The sequence below is a fragment of the Sciurus vulgaris genome, assembly GCF_902686455.1.
Source record: "Sciurus vulgaris genome assembly, chromosome: 9".
In the NCBI taxonomy this organism is placed as follows: Eukaryota; Metazoa; Chordata; class Mammalia; order Rodentia; family Sciuridae; genus Sciurus; species Sciurus vulgaris.
In genome coordinates, this window is record NC_136469.1 from 29,788,792 (window position 1) to 29,808,985 (window position 20,194).

Genomic DNA, 20,194 nt, shown 5'->3' on the forward strand with positions numbered 1-20,194 from the left:
ATGCAATGAGCTGTCATAATAGGTGAGGCAGAATGTTCCTTCTAGAAATCCTTTTGAAGACTCTGAGACCCTTGGAAATGGAGAGAATTTTAGAGATCCAGCCCACCCCTGAGAGGAAACAGACCCTGATGTGCCAGCCATAGGGGCTGTGTGAATGTTTTGGGCTTTCCCTTAAGGAAGTGACAAGTTAAGTAGACATGCCTGTTTTCTAGAGGAAAAAGTTTTGCAATGCTAGGGGCCCATTTTCAATAATCAGGCCTCAGAGAACTAGGATGTGCTGTATTTTTAGACAAAGCATACAAGGTCAGTCCTGATCAAAGAATCGCTGAGATGACTCCACAAAGGACCAGAGTGCCACGGAAGGATGTTTCTTTCCCTTTATCAGATTATAGTAGAAAAAGTTGTTTACACAATGGTATAATCTTCCTCTAATTAAATAAAGGAAATGCTGAGAATTAAAAAGTATGAGTCCTTCCAAATGACAAATTTCTTGCCAAATTGTAAATTTTCTTTTTTTAAAAAAGTCAATGGATCATCTAGATTGCTCTACTTTGGAATTTAGACCCATGGGGTAGTTTGCTCAGCTGAGATTTCTGAACACGTTCTCATGCAGATGGATTTGCTTTTTAAGAAGCTCACTGGAGCCCAGCTGCTCAGGCTTTCCTAACGGAGTGCCCCTAGTGGCAGATGAGAAGAATGCAGGTGACTGGATTCCAAAGGTAACCGAAATGCTTCCCCTTCTATTCTCCCTTTAATTTTTAAATTTTGTGCCAATCTTTCCTTTTGATCCATGGTACATTCATAGTTGTTTTAAATCAAAATATGATATTTCATGTTATTAATCGTTTATACCAGGGATAGCCAAGGATTTACACTACTTGGTTCCTCTTCCTCTCCCTCCCGTCCCCACAACCCCATCCTCTCTCCCTTTAATTACTGGACATCTTTGAAATATTGGAAAATTCAATAATTCATTTTATTTTAGATATATTATTATTTGGCAAATACCAAATCCCTCTCCTTGACCTGTTTGGAAGAGGCTACTTTTCTACTTACACATTTTGCAGTGAGTTCTGAATTTCCCTTTCAAGTATGTCCCTTCTTGGATATTCTTCAGTTTGGAGGTAAACTTTAGTGTTTCCTACCTTTATAGTTACTCTCCTATCATTGCTGAAAAATTCTTCATATTAAACTGCTCCTGTTTTGAATGTGTGGTTTCTGTTTTCTGATTGAACTCTGCCTCAGAAGACTTGAACATACCATTCTCACCTGTTTTTCCTCTGCTTCACTAATTGCTACTTTGTAGCCTCTGAAAACTTCCCTCACCTCATGTGTCCCTTAAACGGTTACATATCCTGGGCTCCTATTTCTAGCCCTCTTCAGTATTCCTAGATCATCTTACCTACTCCCATGAATTGTTATCACTTATATTCTGGTTATTCCTAAACTTTATTTTATAAGGAGCACAACCTCTTAGAGGGCCAAACATCTATTTTTATCAGCTCACTGGATACCTCTTACCAAATGTCCTGTGGAACCTCAAATTTAAGTGTCCAAAAACTTCTTACATCCTCCACAAAATCTGTTTCTCCTCCTGTGTTCCCAATCTTAACACCACCATCTTCTCAGGCACCCAAATTAGGAACTTTGAAGTTATGTTTGACACCTCCTCCTTATTTCCCAAGTCTAGACGCCAAAATTCTGTTTATTCTAGCTCTAAAACACGGACACAAAACCTTCCTGTTTCCCTGTAGTCCAGGACGCAGCATCTCTTGCTCAGTTCTGGGTGGGGGCCCCTGGGTTGTAGACAACTACTTTCTTGCTACATCCTCACAAGAAGGATACGGGAAGCTCTGGTATCTTCTCCTCTTTCTCCAAGGGCATTAATCCCATCATGAGGGCCTCACCCTCTTGACCTCATCTGAACCTGATTATCTTCCAAAGGCCCCATTTCCCAATACCATCTGTGGAGGGTTAGGACTTCCGCACGTGGATTTGGGGAACATAAAAGCATTGAGTCCGAAGTAGACTTTTACACTGGTATTCTCATTGGTCTACCTCACTTTCAGTCTTTCCTCCCCTCTTCTCTACAACTTTCAGATTTCTCTTCCTAAAATGCAGAAATGGCACATCACTCCCTTGACCAGCACTTGTCAACAGCTCCCGGTGTCACTTAAGCTTGCCATTTGCAGTAGGGCAGAGTCGGGGTTCAACCTGTCCATCTTAGCTTTTTCTGCAATGCCTCCTTCCTTCTCAATCTCTTTTCTTTGTTCTCCTTGCTAATACTCTTACCTCTGTCCCCATCTGCTTGGCAAAGCAATTGGTGCTCATTTTTTTCTGGCCCACGACCAATTTAATGGCTTTTGTGAAGTCTCCTTCTCAGGCAGAATTAATCATTTTCTTACCTGTGTATTATAGGTCAGTGGTTCTTAATGTTGGTTGCATATTAGAAATACCTGGTGTATTAGTTGGATCTTCCAGAGAAATAAATATATATATATATATATATATATATACCTATACACACATATGTCTAAATATGATATATAAACATATATAATCCTACATATGTGTATATACACACACACACACACACACACACACACATATATATATGAGACATATAAACATATAAAGAGATCTATTATAAGGAATTCATTCACATGATTGTAGAGGCAGACAAGACCTAACATCTGCAATAAATAAACTGGAGGCCCAGGAATGTCAATATTGTCTTCCCAGTTCAAAGATCAGCAGAGCTTAAGACCAGGAATAGCCAATGTTTTAGCTGAAATCCAAAGCCAGGAAAAAACCAAAACAATGTTCTAGCTCAAGGACGGTAAGGCAGGAGGAATTCCTTCTTATTTCAGGGGAGGATTAGCCTTCTTATTCTATTCAGGTCTTCAACTAATTGGATGTGGTCCATTCACACTGGAAAGGACAGTCTGCTTTATCTAGTCTCTATCTTTAAATGTTAAACTCATCCAAAAACACCCTTACGGAAACACTCAGAATAATGTTTGATCAAATATATGGGCACCCTGTAGTCCAGTCAAGTTGACACACAAAGGTAACCATGAGTCCTTGGAAACTATGAAAATATACTAATTCTGCTGGGTCCTATTCCAGGGATTTTCAATTCATTGGCTTGGGGTAGAGCCTGGGTATCCATACATTTTTAACATTTTCATATAGCCAGAGGGAAAAGGGACTTGAGCTTCCACAATAATGAGAGTCAACCTGTAGGTGTGTGTGTGTGTGTGTGTGTGTGTGTGTGTGTGTGTGTGTGTACACACATGTGTGTATGATTCAATAGCATGTGAAAGCTTTGAGGGTAGGGACTTACCTTACCCATGGTAACTGCAACACTTCTGCCTGGTGCTAAATTGGTGCTTAATGCTTATGAATCACACTGTGGCAAACTGTTATGGGGTAAATTATGTCCCCTGAATAGTTGAAATCCTAATCCCCAGTACCTCAGAATGTGGTCTTATTTGGAAATAGAGTTGCTGAACATTCAATTAGTTGCAATGAGATCATAGGGGAATAGGGGGACTCCTAGTCCATTGTGACTGATGTCCTTATAGCAGAAGAGACACAGAGATAGACACACAGGGGGCATCATGTAACAATGAAGGCAGAGACTGCAATTTGCAGCTGTGAGCCAAGGAATGCTAAGGATTGCTAGGAAGGGGTAAGGAAGGAGTCCCTACAGTGTTCAGAAGGAGCATGGCCCTGCCCGCACCTTGATGTTGTATTTCCATTTCCCAGATTTGGGAGACAATGAATTTCTGCTTTTGAGCTGTAGTTTGTGGTACCTTTGTATGGCAACACTGGGAAATCAATAAAATAACCAGTTAAAGAAAAGATGTGTTAATGGAAGAGTGGTCTGCATTCACTTTATGGGAAGGTAATCAGGAGAGACAAGAATGGTTCACTCTTTTGGAGTAGATTGAGGAAGGGGTGTTTTGAGACCACTCCCCCTTTTCTTATTTCAAGTTCAGGATCTTCGATATCCAAGTGAACCTGTGGTACATATTCGAGTCTCTTGAATTGAACAACTTTCCAGAAAGGATCACCTGGACCTCTACCTGGTGTCATTTCACTAACTCCCCACAGATCTGCTAGGAGCACCTGGCTTATCCACGGATCCTTTCCTCCCGGAAGCTCCATCAGAAGTTTCACTCATCAGAGCACATTTCCGCAAATCTGTAAACTCAGGATGCATCCATGGGCCCAGGTGCCCCCACCAAGGTCATTGAGAGAGGCTGCCTGCTCTGCCATCTGCCCCTCACTCTTTGACGTCTCTTTAAATTAAACACCACACCCTGTGGTAGAACCGCTCTTGCTCCATAAATAGCTGACTTGGCTGAGTTGCACTGAAAATGCTGCTGAGGAAGAGTGTCAGGACGAAAAGGGAAGGCCACAGACTCAAGGGCGGATTTCCTGGTCAGAGGACTCCAGTCTGAGGAATCCCAAGAATTCGCCGTGTAAAATCCCTGGGCCTCTCTCTCTCCAACTCCTCTGGTGACTTTCTTTTCTGAGATCTCATCCACCCAAGTGAGTGCTCCCCTTTTCCTGCCCCAGAATTTTCACACCTGAATTTATTGCTTCAAGGATACTTTAAGAAAAGCACAGAGGCCCCTTTCTGCGGCTTCAGGGCACATTTCTAATTTCAATCACATCATTACTGAATTAAAATGGAAGCCTTCCACAGGCTGCGCGTCGCTACTGACGCCTTCTGCAGCCACATCGTTATCCTCTCATAATATAATTTTATGACTGATTGGCCTACACTTTTATGGGCCTGCCACAAACCTCACATCTGCTCCCTGGGATGGGCCTGACAGGCTTCTCACTTCTCTCTCCTCCCCTCTGTATGATTTCTCTGTATGCTCTGTCCCAGCCGGGCCAAGCGCTCTTTCTTTCTGTTGGCTGCCACACTTGGGCCACCTCTGCATGGCTGTCACCACTCCATAGTCAGTAAGTCCCTGCCAACGCTTCTTGGGCTATTTTCCAAATGTTGACCCTTGTCCATTCCCTACTGCTCTCACTGCTCACATTCTTCCTGCACCTTCTGTTCACACACACACACACACACACACACACACACACACACGCACGCACACACACACTGAGTTTTGGCCCTGGATGCACTCCACCCCTTAGCCTTCTTATTGGTCATGTGTCAGCCTTCGTTTATTTATTTATTTGTTCTGGGGCCTGAACCTAGGGGTGCTTTACCACTGAGCCCTTTGATTTTTAATTTTGAGACATGGTCTTGCTAAGTTGCTGAGGTGGGCCTTGAACTTTTGATCCTCTCACCTCAGCCTTCTCAGTCACTGGGATTACAGGCCTGCATTCTCTGTGCCAGCCTTTACATCTAGTTCCTGTCTAGTGAAAACAGAGAGATGAACCTTTGCCTCAGGGTAGGAGTTCTGGCTGCACTAAACAGGCTCATCTTTTGGCCCCCTAGTTCTTACATCTTGGAAAAAGTCCCACCTCCAAGTTCCTCATATTGGGGGTGTGTATGGCTTTCCCCAGGTGGTCTATCCAAAAGGCAGGTTCGAAATACAGAGGACCTGAGGGGGAAGATATTTCTGGACTCATCTTTCTCAGAAGCTGGTTTCTATCTCCTCTGCTCTCATCAGAGATTGTTCTTCCAGAATCTGGAGTGACTTGGGCACCCTTTTGTGGTGCCCCATTTGTTACTCACAGATGGTGAGAAATGGGCTAGCAGTATATGATACAGGCACTGTAGCTGATCTCCAAGTCACTCCAGATTCCCTGGGATTCCAGGTTCCTTGGGCATTAGGAAAGCAGGATAGAAAGGCCAGCAATTAGGAATGCACCAGATGTTTTGGCTTGTTCTCCCCACACCTAACCTGGCCATCCCACCTGGGGGCTATTTCTGAGGCTTTTGTACAACATACCTTCTCAAAGTCAGGATGAGCAGCTTGGCGTCATCCAGGAATTTGTTAGAAATGCAGATTCTCAGGCCCACCCCTGACTTACTGAATCAGAATTTTGTTTTAGTAAGACTTCATGCATGCATTTTAGGGTGGCATTCTACAGGATTGTGTTTGAACAGAGCAGTGGTACACGTGTGTGTGTGCGCGCGTGTGCGCGCGCACGCACGCACAACTGTCTGGGGAGGCAGAGACTGCCCAGAGCCCCTGATGCAGCTGAAGGGACACCCTCAAGAAGGTCAGTAAGCTAAGAGCATTTTGAGGTTATCAATGTGTCAGCAAAGGAACCTCTTTCTGGGGATCATTTAATTCATGTTAATTGCTCTTGGCCTATTGTGTGACTGGAGCAGGATTTACGGAAAATCACCATTATCTACAACCCTATAAAAGACTCGTTGCTTTTAGAGGCCTTGTAACTCATGCCTGGAGACACCTTCTGATACTTGATGTATCACCAGATGTATAAACGCCGCCTGTATTTGCATAATGCTCGGAGCCCTCCAGGCACTCCATTTGCAGGGGCCCAGGTGTGCCCAGGTGAAGAGCCTGCTCCTCATATGTTTTGATCTGGGTGCCAGCCGGGGAGAATTTGCTTTACCAACAGAAATGATTTATCCAGTGTTCACTACCCAGTTCTGTGTTTTCATGGATTACATAAACTTCATTGTTGTTTTTGCCTTTAGCTCCGTGGATGTGGAAAGTTGCTTCCGCCTCTCTGGGATACCCCATTCCTTCTCCTCGTAGGGTTGCATGGGTCAGAAGAGGAAGGGGCAGGCTTAAAATAAAACTAGTGACAGATGATGGGTCCTGAAGAGCTGCAGTGCAATCACAGGAAAGCTGAGTGCTTTCCAAGGGCCGGCACCTGTGCCAATGCTACGGCTGGGTTGCCAGGAATTACTGGAGCAAGGATAAACCTGACTGTGCTCACCCCGTGTCAGAGATCAGTCGTTTGAGAAAAAAAAAAAATGTTACCTTTCAAACCCCGATCTTGGTATCCTGGACCCTCCCCTCCCCTTACTCTTTCTGTTCCCTTTTAGTCCAAAAGGTGTTGGTGCAGTTTGGACTCGTTCACACTCTGCTTCAGTGACCTTCATGGATAACTTCTTTGCCATATTTATTACCCTCTTGAGAAGACTTGGGCCTCAGAAACTTTCACTCCTCAGTCTTTGAAAAACCATTTCTCACAGTTATTTTTTCCTGTCTTACTTTCAACTTTGGAAACAATTTATTATTTTTTAAAAAATGCCCATTCATACCATCTCTTCCCCAAACACAAAAACCATTGGTTTGCTCAAGATGAGACTAAATCCTACTCATCTTCCCTGAGTTGGCCCTATTTTGGATGAGGGTTGGCAGTTTCTGGTTTATTTTTATGCTTTCAAGTCTCCCTAAAATCCTGTGAACTGCAGTGGGTCAAATATCTTAATCTCTTTAAAAATAATTTTTTAAGTTGTAGATGAACACAGTACCTTTATTTTATTTATTCATATATGTGTGATGCTGAGAATTGAAGCCAGTGCCTCATACGTGCTAGGCAAGGGCTCTACCACTGAGCTACAACCTCAGCCCCAAATATCTTAATATCTTCATGAAGAAACTGAGGTCAGGGCCTTTCTCAGGAAGCAGACTGGGACTGGAATGAGCTGACTTCCTGCCCAGAGCAGGAAGCATTGTGCTTACCTGCCAGCCTCTCCAAATCCTCTCTGTTGAGAAGTGGGATTGCCCTTATTCTACTCAGGGGAAGGACCAAAGCCAAGAGCCCCGGTGGGCACAGAATTCCATGTTGTTTGGTTTTCTATCCTGCCCTGGGCACGGGTCACCTAGGGGCTGCTGTAACAGTGTCAGAATCTTCATCAATCCACCCAAACTATTCCTGACCAGGCTGCTGCACAAATGCTCTGCTCCTCTCACAGTTCTTGTAAGCTGCACGATAATTGGTCTGGGAGCAATGACCCATTTTTCTGTGCTGAGCAGCATGTGCCATCTGCGGACTCTCTCGCCCAAATGATTCAAATTCTCTGAAATCTAGTTTCACTGTCACTTGTCATTTGCTCTGCGTCCCAGCTTTGCATCATCTGCTAATCTGGAGATCTGAATTCTGTCATTTCATTCCTTTCCATCTGTAGATGAAATGACAGAGATTCAGTGATTCCTCGGAAGGAGAGATGGAAAATGCCTCCTTCCCTCATTCAGTCACTCACTCATTTGTTATTGAGCACTTCCCTTGCCCAAGGCCAGGTTCTGAATACTGAGACATAAAGCTGGCCAAGGTCAGATGATCTGGCTCTCCAGGATCCAATCTGCCAACAACATGTTCTCTAGGAAGACAAAGCAACATGGGTAAGAAGTGGGTAGCGCTGGCTATTAAATCTCTTCTACATCTTGTTGGAATTGACTCCTGTGGTAGGAATGATGGTCAGTCTTGTTTGCTGATAAATCCCTAGCACTAGAAGAGTGCCTGGACATGTTGGTGCTCAGTAAATACTGAACTGAGTTTTGGTTTGCATTATCACCCAAAGTTTCCACCCTTCCTTATTCACATGCTTGCCATCTTACTAGGCAGCTCTTTCACTGGAAGGAAGCATCTCCCTGCCACTTCACTTTGGGTTCTACCATGTGGCTTACTTGGACCAATGGCATACAGGGGAAGTAAGTGACAAAGTGTTACATCTGACTCTAGGTTCCTAAGGGCTTTTACACATTTCCTCTGTTTTTCAGTCTCTGTCACTGTTATAAGAAGGACACGTAGTGGATAACCCAGTGGTTTAGGAAGGGTGACAAACAGTAGAGGGGATCCTGACCCAAGACTTACAATGGAGAGCAGACATTCCCCCATGTTAACTCACTCAACCAACCAACAGATGTATGAGCAAGTCAGCCAAGATCAACAGAGTCACTCCAGCTGAGCACAGCTCACCCACAGATGTGTGAAATACAGTATGATTATTTTAAGACATGGAAAATTGGGATGTTTTGTTATGCAGCATTATTGTGAAAATAGCTAACTGATACGTCTCAGTCTGCTACTGATTTCTTTCAGGGTCTGAACTTCTAAGGTATTGTTGATGTGTGGTTTTTTCCAAAATAAGACGTTGGCAAACTTTATCTGTAAAGGATTATACAATAAATATTCTAGGCCTGGTCAGCCACATATGGTCTCTGCTGAATTTTACTTTCCTTTCCTTTCCTCTCCCCCTTCCTCCCCTGTCCTTAACTTTTCCTTTCTCTCCCTCCTCCCCCTTTTACCTCCTTCTCCCTGTCTCTTCTCCTCACTCTCTCTCCAGACCCCTCATGGTTTTGGCCATGATGTAGTTTGTCAACCCCTGTTCTGAAGCACCAGAAATGTTCATGGGTAAATGTCTTTTTGCAGACTGCAGATTCAAATCAAGATTCTATCTATTCACTGAGGGCCTGTTGTAGGCCAGGGACTTTTCTAGGTACTTTAAAATGCATCACTTTATTTTATTGTGTGAGAATTATTTTCCCATCAAGGAAAGAGTCACAGAGGTCTTAATAACATTACAGTAGACACAAGCTAATTTTTACCCCATCAAAGAACCAATAGCCTGTGCTTCAGTATGGCCCATGTCCCATTTTCACTGAGACTGACCCTGGGAATAAGGGGCAGAGTGGAGCTCTGTTGAATTTAGTCTGGCCTGTAGAGCTTGTCACATGATGATTTTAAACTGGGCTGCTCCAAAGTGTGCTGGCAGCACCTGATGCCAAGGCTCAATAGAGACTTCCTTAATCGTCGCTTCTAATGAAAGATTTTTGGCAAAAAGTTCAATTAATATAAGTGAAAAGCTAATTTTCAATGTTTTAAAATAAGAAAACACATTATTAACAACATGGGGAAAATCATATGAAGTTTTAAGATAAAATAAACCTTAACAGATATTTTGAATTTTTAGCATTGGCTCAGTCCCTAAGCCCCTGCTGCTAGCTCTTCAACATTTTTTTTTTTTTTTTTTTGATATTAAGGCACTGTGTTAGAAAAGTGAAGAGTAGCATTCTTCCTTCCCTTCTGCTGTAGTCTGAATCTTAAAGGTTCCCCAGGTCTCCTGCTTTGAAGGCTTGGTCCAGCCTCTGGCACTCTTAGGAGGTGGTGAAACCTTTAGAAGGTGTGGCCCGATGGAAGGAAGTTAGGTAATTGTGGTTGTGCCCTTGAAGGAGATTTGGGATGCTAGCTACTTTCTCTTCCTCCCTTTTCCTTCCAGGTTGCCGTGAGGTGAACAGATATCTTCTACCATACATTTCCTGCCAAGAGGTACTATTCCTCCACAGGCTCAAAGCAATAGGGCCAAGTGTGAAATCTCTGAAACTGTGAGCCCAAATAAATCTTTCCTCCTCATAAGTTGATTTTCTCAGGTATTTTGTCACAGCAATGGAAAACAGATTAGCATCCCTTCCTTCCTTTTGTTTTATTTACTTTATTAATTTAGTTAATTAGTATTTTAGTGAAAGCACATATTTATACTCCTGTATGGTCTTTTTGGTCTCCTTGGTTTTGCAGTCCTATTATAACAGGAACTAAAATTCTTAGCACACTCTTATTTGAAGTTTCCTTACCAAAGATAATTGCCCAGTTGGAGTCCACTCTCCTTTAAGACCAAGCTCCAGATTCTTGGACTTCAATCATCCAAAATTCCCTGCCCTAAACTTTGCATAGTATGTCCATCCTGGCTCCAGTGGTTGCCTAGGAGTAGACCTTTGCTTGGGGTGGAGGTATGGTGGACAGATCTTGGACTCACAGGCCATGGTGTCCATGTGCATGGGTACAAGCTCTTGAGGTACTGCAGGGATCAGGGAGAAAAGAAGTGGGTGACTCGAAGGCAAGCCATCCATCTGTACTCTTGCTCTTGGTTGTCAACTGTTCAGGATGCCCCAAGTCTAAAGGGAAACCAGGACAATGCTCTGCCTTGCTGGCCTGGCAGTTCTCAGATACAGAAACACTAATTAACAACAGGATTTAGGAATTGTTTCTGGGCCTGCCTTTGTGAGTCGATGTGTATATTTTTCCTTTCTAAAACTCTTTAGGCTATACAAGATGTAAAATATTCATTTGAGGCTGAAGTGGTAAAAAGGTCAGCATCTCCTCTGCTTTTAAAGAGTATTGTCTTGGAAACAGTGTACACTTAGTACTGAGAAAGATGCTCACCTTTCCTGTCTATGTTGGTATTTTGTTGTTGGCACAAGCTCTTTTTCCAGCTGGCACAAGCTCTTTTCTGCTCTGTGTCCAGAGCGGGCAATGCACATCCCTGTCTTTCATTTTCATTTTTATTTGTGGTGCTGGGGATAGAACCCAGGACCTTGCACATAGTGTGAAGTAACTTACTTCTGAGCTAAGTTCCCAGGCCTAAGGTCCCTAGCTTTTAATGGAAAAGATCTTAAATACTGATTTTAGGGTCCTTCCAATTTTTCCTTTCAGCATTAAAATATTTTTTTTACAAATTAACTTATTATTTGAAAAATAGGTTCCTTTCAGTGGTGCAATAGTCGAAAGGTACAAAATGACGCCTAGTGAACATTGTCATCTCCTTACTGTTGTCCTCCTTTGTCCCTCCTATTGAGGCAACTACTTTTTCTGATATTTTCTTCATGAGATCTTCTTTGCATATAGAAGATCTTTCTTTAACCACAAATGAAGGCCTACTGCATACATGTACTTTGGAAGCCTACAATTTCAGTACATATAGGGTCACATCTTTCTTTTTAATGAGTGTGTAGCATAAATTGAAGGCATGTGGGTGTGAACTGTGGAGATAGGGAAAGTCTGGGGATTCAGCACTATGTGCTACTTAGTGAAACCTTCTCAAGAAACCCACTCCCAATTCACCTGAAGCAGGGATCAGAAAACTATGACCCATTGGCTAGATCTGGCCTGCTACCTATTTTGATAGGACTCAAGAGCTATGACATTTAAATTTTGGAAAAAACATCAAAAGAATAATTGTCTTTTGTGTCATGTGAAAATCACATGAAATTCAAATTTCAGTGTTTAGAAATAAAGTTTTATTGGAACACAGCCAAACTCCATCATTTATGTATTTTCTGTGACTACTTTTACACAGTATGTCATGGTAGAGTTGAGAGGTTGTAACAGACACCATATGGCTGAAAAGCTGAAAATATTTACCATCTGGCTCTTTATAAGAAAAGTGTACTGACCCCTGCCCTAATCAAAAACATAGTCTAACACTTTGTTCATTTAAAATTTGGTAACGGGATTCTATGATCAGCATGTCTTTTCCTAGTGAGAATTAAGGAATTCCCAACAGTGTTTGCCTCATTGGGAGATATTTTGACTGGGCTAAATCTGGCATAGTTCTAAATCAAAAAGGAAATGAATTCTTTCATCTTATTTGAAAACCAAAGCCAAGATGCGCTAATTATCAAAAGTTATTTAAAAGTTCAATCAAAAACAGACTTGCTAATGGATTGGTGTGAATAACTTCCTAACCTTTCTTGTGAACTTGTTCTTAATTTAGAAATTGGCTTTACATTAGCAAATAAAATATGAAAGAGAGTTTTTACTAAAAGGAACTGACTTTTGGTCCTTTTCATTCTCAGAGATGAATCAGAGAGACTAGACAAATGGTCTTTTTTCAGGTCTGTAGCCGAGTAGAATTTTTCAGAAACTGTTATGTAGGGATGTATCATGGCAGTGGTTTTTCTTTTTTCCCCTACACATTTTAAAATGAAAATATCATATATGTAATAAATGGATTTTCCTTTTATTTATTTATTTTTTGCAGGAGAAACAATACTAACAAGCACTGCTTTTTCTATAAACAGGGGGATTGGTCCCAGGTCCACTTGAAGGTATGTGGCTGCTTATGTCCCTTATATAATGTGGCATGGTATTTAGATATAGTCTACGCACATTCTCCTGTATATATAAAATAATGTCTCCTTTTACTAATACTACCTAGTATAATATAAATGCCATGCAGAGTTGTTATACCATATTGTTTAGGGAATAATGACAGAAAGAAAAGTCTGCACATGTTCAGTACAGATGCAATTTTCCCCCAAATATTTTGCATCTGCAACTGCTTGAATCCAGGGACATGGAAACTGTAGATGTGAAGGATGGACTGAACACACTCATAGTTGTTTATGTCCAAGGCTCTCAAAGTGCTCTTTCAACTTAAATAAGTAAATCAGAATCTTTTAGCCACAGGAAAAACAAGAAGCACCAGGGTCATAGGGATATTCTGGCTTGAGAGCACCTCTCTGTTCTAACAGTAGTGAAAAGCAGTAGGTAAAGAGGAAAAATGGAACCAAAAGGATGCACAGTTAGAAAAGAGAAAACCCCGAGCGGCTTCACTCATCTTTGACTAGACTTTCAAAAGTGGACACAGGAGTGGCAGATGGATATTGGGAACAATAAGGACTGTAGATAAGGACAAGAAAGCATAGTGCAGGTTCTGGAAAACTGTCCATCTCTGTCACCTCTGAATTGTTTCGTCAGGACTGAAATGATCAATATTTGATGTTATGTGAAGTTTTGGGAGAGTAGAGGCTGTGTAAGTGTTCTTATTTATTTTTTTAAAGGACAGGAAATTGAGGATCAGAGATTACTTTATCTGAGTTAGTGCTCAAAGCTGAAACCATTATCAGACATTTCAAAACAGCTAAACAAAAAATTTAGGCTTCTCCTTCAGTCATGAATTGAGAGCCTCCTATGTTCAAAGAGTCATGCCAGAGTTAAAAAGGAAAAGTATAAAACAAGACCCTTGCCTGCTTGAATCCTGCAGTTTGGGGGAGACAGAATTGGAGCTAGCAGAGTACTGCCATGTGGGGCCACATGACCCTAAGAAAGACTTGTAGAAGTAAAACACAAAAGAAGCTCTTTCAATGTCCTATTTTCAGTGAAAAAAAAAAAAAAGAGGAAGGTTTTGATTGGGAGTCAGATGCAAAATTAAGACTGGGGCGTGTAGGTGTGGTTCCACGTGATAGGGTGGGAGGCCTCTTCTATGTTTCCAGAACTCAAGGGGCCACCATTAGAAAACCCACCAAGCTGAAATTAATGAACTTTCAGTGTGTATTGGGAGCCTGATCTGATGGACACATTGGGACAAATTATTTTTTTACAGATTTAAATCTTCGATTAAAAATCTCTTTTAAATCTTTGATACATTTGCAATTTATTTTGGTGAATTGTGGATTTTTCCCCCTCCTAAATAACTAATGGTCTCTGCACCATTTGTTGAATAATGGATTATTCATTTATCCCACAGATTCGTGAAAATATTCATAATCACCATTTCCTAAGTGCCTGTCATGTGTCAGATGAGTTAATATATTATGTAATGAATTCATGCCTTTCTTAGGCGACCCTGAGTGGAAATTCCTTCCTTCATTTGGTCAATTCTCCGTCTTGGGAATCTTGCTGGCTGGAGGGGCTTGCTTTGACTAGAAAACTCAAAAAATGTCAATGACTTATTTTCCCAACCTCCTCTGCGCTTAGGAAAGGCCAGTCAATGGACCCGTGGACTTTAGAACTGGGTCTATTGATCTGAAGGAGGAGGACCAAGCAGTCACCATGCTGATGAGTGATGGCAGTCATGCCTACCTCCCAGGATGAGCATGATGCTGGCTGTGGCGTCCAGTGTGCCATGCAGGAGGTGGTGGGGGTGGTGACATTGCTCACATGCTCTCTGATGACTTAAATTTCTTTTTTAAAAAATTTTTTTACTTGTTCTTTTTAGTTACACATGACAGTAGAATGTATTTTGACATACCATATATACATGGAGTAGAACTTCCCATTTTTGTGGTTGTACGTGATGTAGAGTTACACTGGTCGTGTATTCATATATGAAATTAGGGAAGCTTAGACTGATTCATTCTACTCTATTTCCCATTCTCCTCCCCTTTTCTTTCCCCTCACTCCTCCCCCTGTCCAAGCCAGTGAATCTCCCCTCCTCTCCCGCCCTCCATTGTGAGTCAGCATCCACATATCAGAGAAAATTTGGTCTTTGGTTTTGAGGGATTGACTTATTTCACTATGCATTATAGTCTCCAGTTCCATCAATTTACTGGCAAATGCCATAATTTCATTCTTTTTTATTACTAATATTCCATTGTGTATATACATGTTTTTTTTATCCATTGTTGAAGGGCACCTAAGTTGGTTCTATGGCTTAGCTATTGTGAATTGAGCTACTATAAACATGAATGTGTCCACATCACTAAGAATGCTGATCTTAAGTCATTCAGATAAATACCGAGGAGTAGGGTAACTGGGTCATATGGTGGTTCCATGCCAAGTTCTGAGGAGTCTCCATACTGCTTTCCAGAGTGGTTGCACCAATTTTAAGTTCACCAGCAATGCATGAGTAGATCTTTTACCTCACACTCTCAGTAACATTTATTGGTTCTTGATGATTGTCATTCTGACTGGAGTGAGATGAAATTTCAGTGTAGTTTTAATTTGCATTTCTCTAATTGCTAGAGATATTGAACACTTTTTCACCGATTTGTTGACTGATGGCATTTCTTCTTCCACAAAGTGTATGTTCAGTTCCTTTGCCCATTTACTGATTTATTTATTTATTTTGGTATAAGTTTTTTTAATTCTTTTTATATCCTGGAGATTGGTGCTCTATCTGAGATGCAGGTGGCAAAAATTTTCTCCCATTCTGTAGGCTCTCTCTTCATGTTCTTTTGCTTGTTTCCTTTGCTGTGAAGTTTTTAGTTTGATACATCCCATTTATTGATTCTTGATTTTACTTCTTGTGCTTTAGGAGTCTTGTTGAGGAATTCAGTTCCTAAGCTGACATGTTGGAGAGTTGGGCCTACTTTTTTTTTCTAGTAGGCTAAGGGTCTCTGACCTAATGCCTAGGCCCTTGATCCACTTTGAGTTATGTGCAGGGTGATTGCATTTTGTTGCATATGGATTTCCGGTTTCCCCAGCGCCATCTGTTGAAGAGGCTGTCTTTTCTCCAATGTATGTTATGCCATGATGACATAAATTTCTGTGTCCGGCTGCTGCTCAGCCTTCCTCACTCTTCTCTTGACCAAGTCTGATTCTCCATTCTTTTCAGAAATTCTATAAGCAACCCATTAGCCTTATCCCAAGTGGTCCAAGTATATTTCTATTGCTTGTCACTAAAACCCTTGATTGATACATGTAGGTGTCATTTGATTCTTAAATCCTCACCCCTGACCTGAAAGATATGTATCACCTCCCCTATTAGATTTTAAATGATTAATATTCAGTAAGAGTACTAACTTGCTTAAGAGCACATGATTAGGAAGTGATAGCCATGGAATTCAAGTCTAGGTTTAGATTTTTCTGATTCTAAAGTTCACATCATTCCTATTTCTGTCACACAATGCCAACATTATTGTGAAATAAATCATAAAACCACATACATATATGAGTCTCTCAATTTCTCTCTCTCTCTCTCTCTCTCTCTTCCCCGCTCCCAGAAGCCATATGTACTCATTTTTGGTGTATGCTTTAATTTAGCTCCATTGGTCTAGCCTTGTGTTGGCACCATGCTGTTTTATTTATTGCACTTTTATAAAAATCTAGTATAGCAAGTTCTCCTTCATTCTTTTAAATCCTTTTCTTGCCGCTTCTGCAATGTTTATTTTTCTAGGTGAGCAACTGTATCATCGTGTAAAGCTTTCCCCACATCACGGAGGAGCACATTCCTAGCTTTAATTTAAGGTCCCTCAACTTCACTGTCGTCTTCTCTGAACAGGGTTGCAGGAAATATTCACAGCTCCCTCGTGTGCATGTGTTCACACATCCACATGCACACTCACAGATATGTGGCTATATACAGGCTTTTGGCACTTCTGCGGAGACTTGTTTGTTAGTTTCAGCATATTTTTAAAATCCTCCAGAAACAGAATGGTAGCAGGGTGGGCTGGGCTGGAGGGCTCTCACATTAAGGCTGGCCACAAACTGAAAGAAGTTTCCTCTATAAAAGAGGAGCAGCAGGGAGGAAAATAGTTCATCACAGGCTTTATTTTTTCCATTGCTTTGTTCCTGCAAAAAGCAGCATGCTTCTCTTTGAGTCTTCCATTTTTCCTCCAATCATAATTTGGATGCTGGGGGGAATTCTCTCCATGCAACACTCAACAAATACATCCCAGGAGACGATCTGATTTGTGTTTGCACCTCATTTTCCTAGTGTAGATTCTATGTAATAGGAAGGCTAAGTAATATCCATGATCCTGGAAGAATTTCTTCAATTATGGAGTTGTTGAGGCTCTGTTAAGGACCAATGGGACTCGGGTCCTGCCTGGTCCAATAAGCCAAGAGAGTAATTTCCTCCTCTTTAAGTGGATGTGGATTTGATACATATATATTCATCAGGAGTTAATGAAAAGCTCATGCTTTTGATCCAGGAGGACATCAGACTCTTTCTTCCCTCTTGCAGAAAAACATTCAAGTATAAACATCCTTGTGAGAATCCCCCATAGGGAATTCCATGCATCTGTTCAGATTAAAAAGGCATCAACTTATTTATTTCTTCTAATAGGGAGGGACTTTTCTGAACACTGAGTTCTTTCCTAAAAGGCCAGTGGCTTGGTTCTGGGAATTGTGAGATGCTAGCAGATTGAAGTGATGCTTTTACTAGTAGATTCGAAGGGTGTACAAATGATGCTGATAACCACAAGTAAACTGTGCTGTGGCATCCAGCTACCTTTGTTGCAGGCACAGACTCAACATGCCAGGAAAGTTCTAAGACTCTGCACTTTTATTCCAGATTCAGTGCTATTCTTTGGCACCACAATGTACACAGGTATTTCTATTCGAATTGGGGATAACATCAGAAGTGGAATGCAGCTTGTAGCAAGCTAGAGAGCTAACTTCTTCTAAAATTAAATTAAGATAGCCATAGGACCTCCTATCTCTGAAAGCTGTGCTGCATAATAAGATGGAACTGGATACTATGCTTGGGAATTTATACCATATTTGCAGCAAAGGTTCCGATAAAAAAAAAAACAAAACTGAATTGATGAGCAGAGAGTTAATCATGTTGTAACTGCACATAATCTCATGAACCACTCTCTGCTGGAGTTAATAATTAACTGTTGGTGTGTGCAGAGGTACCTGGTCATGTTTCCTGCCTTGGCTTTCCATCAGCAAAAACCTGGCAACCGGGTGCAGTGGATTCTGAGGAGAGTGGTTAAGAAATTAGATTTGCCTATAAAAAGTCCACACTTCCAGTTTGTCCTGGTTTGGAGCACAGCTGGGCTTCTAGCTAAAGTTGTGGTGACAGTGGCTCGGGATAAATTTCTCACCTAGGCACAGTCTGAAAGGTCGGTACTGGGCATCTGTAAAGAAAAAGACTCACGAGTTTAACCCAAAAGGAACAAAATGATAGTTACTATAATACTGCCATCTTTGAGCAAGCAGTCTGCAGGTATGCACAGTGAGGTATTATTGGTCCTTTTTTACTTTGCAGTGAAAGAAGAATTTGCTTTATCTTCAGAGAAATTTGCTCTTCTACTAATTAAAACAAATTAAAAATATGTATTTGATCTTCTTTCAGCTTTTTGAAGTTCCCAATACTGAGCATTTTGTACCCAGGACACATTTGACTTCTCTAGTGATTATGGGCCTTGGTATTAATATGTATACAAAATGCCTTAAAAATCAGCTCACAATGCAATATGCTATTGTGTTTTAAATGAATGACTCATGACGGTATGTTTAAATGGTAGCTGCAGAGAAAAGTGATCTGAATTTTTAAATGATGTTGCCTTCCCAGGTAAAGTGCCCCAAATAATTCTTCCATTTAATTTTTCTGGAATCCAATGCAAATGTATCACTCCATTTTCCTACCCCCTCAAGTAAACAATTAACCATTGCTCAAAGACTAATGCAATAGTCTGTAATTTTAATTGAATAAAACCCAGTTCTCTCCCCGCAACAAGTTTAAATTGAAATCCCAAATTACAAAAGGTTGACATTCAAAATTGCTTAAAATATTGTTCACCAAAGCTAGGAAAAATTCCAAGTAACTGTGAGCTATTTATTTCACCAGTAAGAAACATTTGGTGGCTTCATGATTTTGGTGGGAGCCAAGTAGTGTTATAAAATTTCGGTTCTCCTAGTGTGGTGAGGGTTCTCTGATGGGTGAAAAGAAGGCAAAGTCATTTCATATCAAATGTGTGCTATTTTGAGAAATGGATTCTCAAAATGTGAATAAGCATCCAAATGGTGACAATTTACTTAAACAATGCAAATTGGTCAGCCCAAGAATATGTGATTCACAAAAGGAACTGGAAGCACTCATTAGTGGTAGATGCTGAAGGTCCCAGAACGGTTACTGAGAACTCTATTAAAACTTGTTCATTCCCCAGTTTGGGTCTTCTAAAACCTACAGAGCCCCTTAGACCTGTGCCATCCAAAACAGTAACCACTAGCAACATGTGGCTATTTAAACTAATAAAATTATATAAATTTGAAAATTCAGTTCTTCAATTTCAGTAGTCCCATTCTGAGTGCTTGGTGTCCATGCGTGGCTGGTGGCCACCATATTGGACAGCACAGACACTAAATATTTTCAACATTACATTAAGTTGGATAGTGCTGCCTTAAATGAAGACTGAAAGAAGCATTTACTGAGAAGTTGCAGTGTGACAGGCATCATATTTGATCTGTATCTTTTCCATTTCACTCTGAAGACACTTAGAGAGCTTAAGTCACTTGACTGAGTCACATAGCTGACACAGGGCAGAGCTAGGACTCCACCAGTTTCTCTTGACCTCAAGTCCACTGTCATTTCCAATACTCAGCCAAGTGTTGGCTCATTCACTCATCCATCTAACACATACACAACAGCAGAGTCACTTTATATTTTCATAATCATGACAGGGTAAAAGGTGAAAACTCCTTCTGAACAAAATGGTCTCCGTACTTACTTATAGCAACTAGGGCTATAAGGTTAGAAAGACAACTGCAGTCTCTGGCTTCACAGCACTTACAGCTTTAGTGAGGGTGAGGCCAACATTAGATATATAATCACAAAATTATTTATCAGCCACAATCATGCCAAGTATCTAAGAGGAAACCCATCAACCAGACCCAGTGGCAGACACACCTATAATCCCAGCAACTCTGGACACTGAGGCAGGAGGATCACAAGTTTAAGACGAGCTTCAGCATAAGACCCTGTCTCAAAATAAGATATAAAAAGGACTGGGGTTGTAGCTCACACGTAAAGCTCCCCAGGGTTCCATCCCCAGTACCA

At 41.2% G+C, this 20,194-nt stretch overlaps 1 long non-coding RNA gene across 2 annotated transcripts in view; it reads left to right on the forward strand.

Moving 5' to 3' along the window:
- Window positions 1-4,404: 4,404 nt before the first annotated feature.
- LOC306669954 overlaps window positions 4,405-20,194 on the forward strand; it is a 36,023-nt gene continuing 20,233 nt past the window's right edge. For both annotated transcript variants that reach the window (XR_013766258.1, XR_013766259.1), the window contains exon 1: window positions 4,405-4,560. This is a non-coding gene — a long non-coding RNA (uncharacterized lncRNA). The remainder of the gene's footprint in view (window positions 4,561-20,194) is intronic.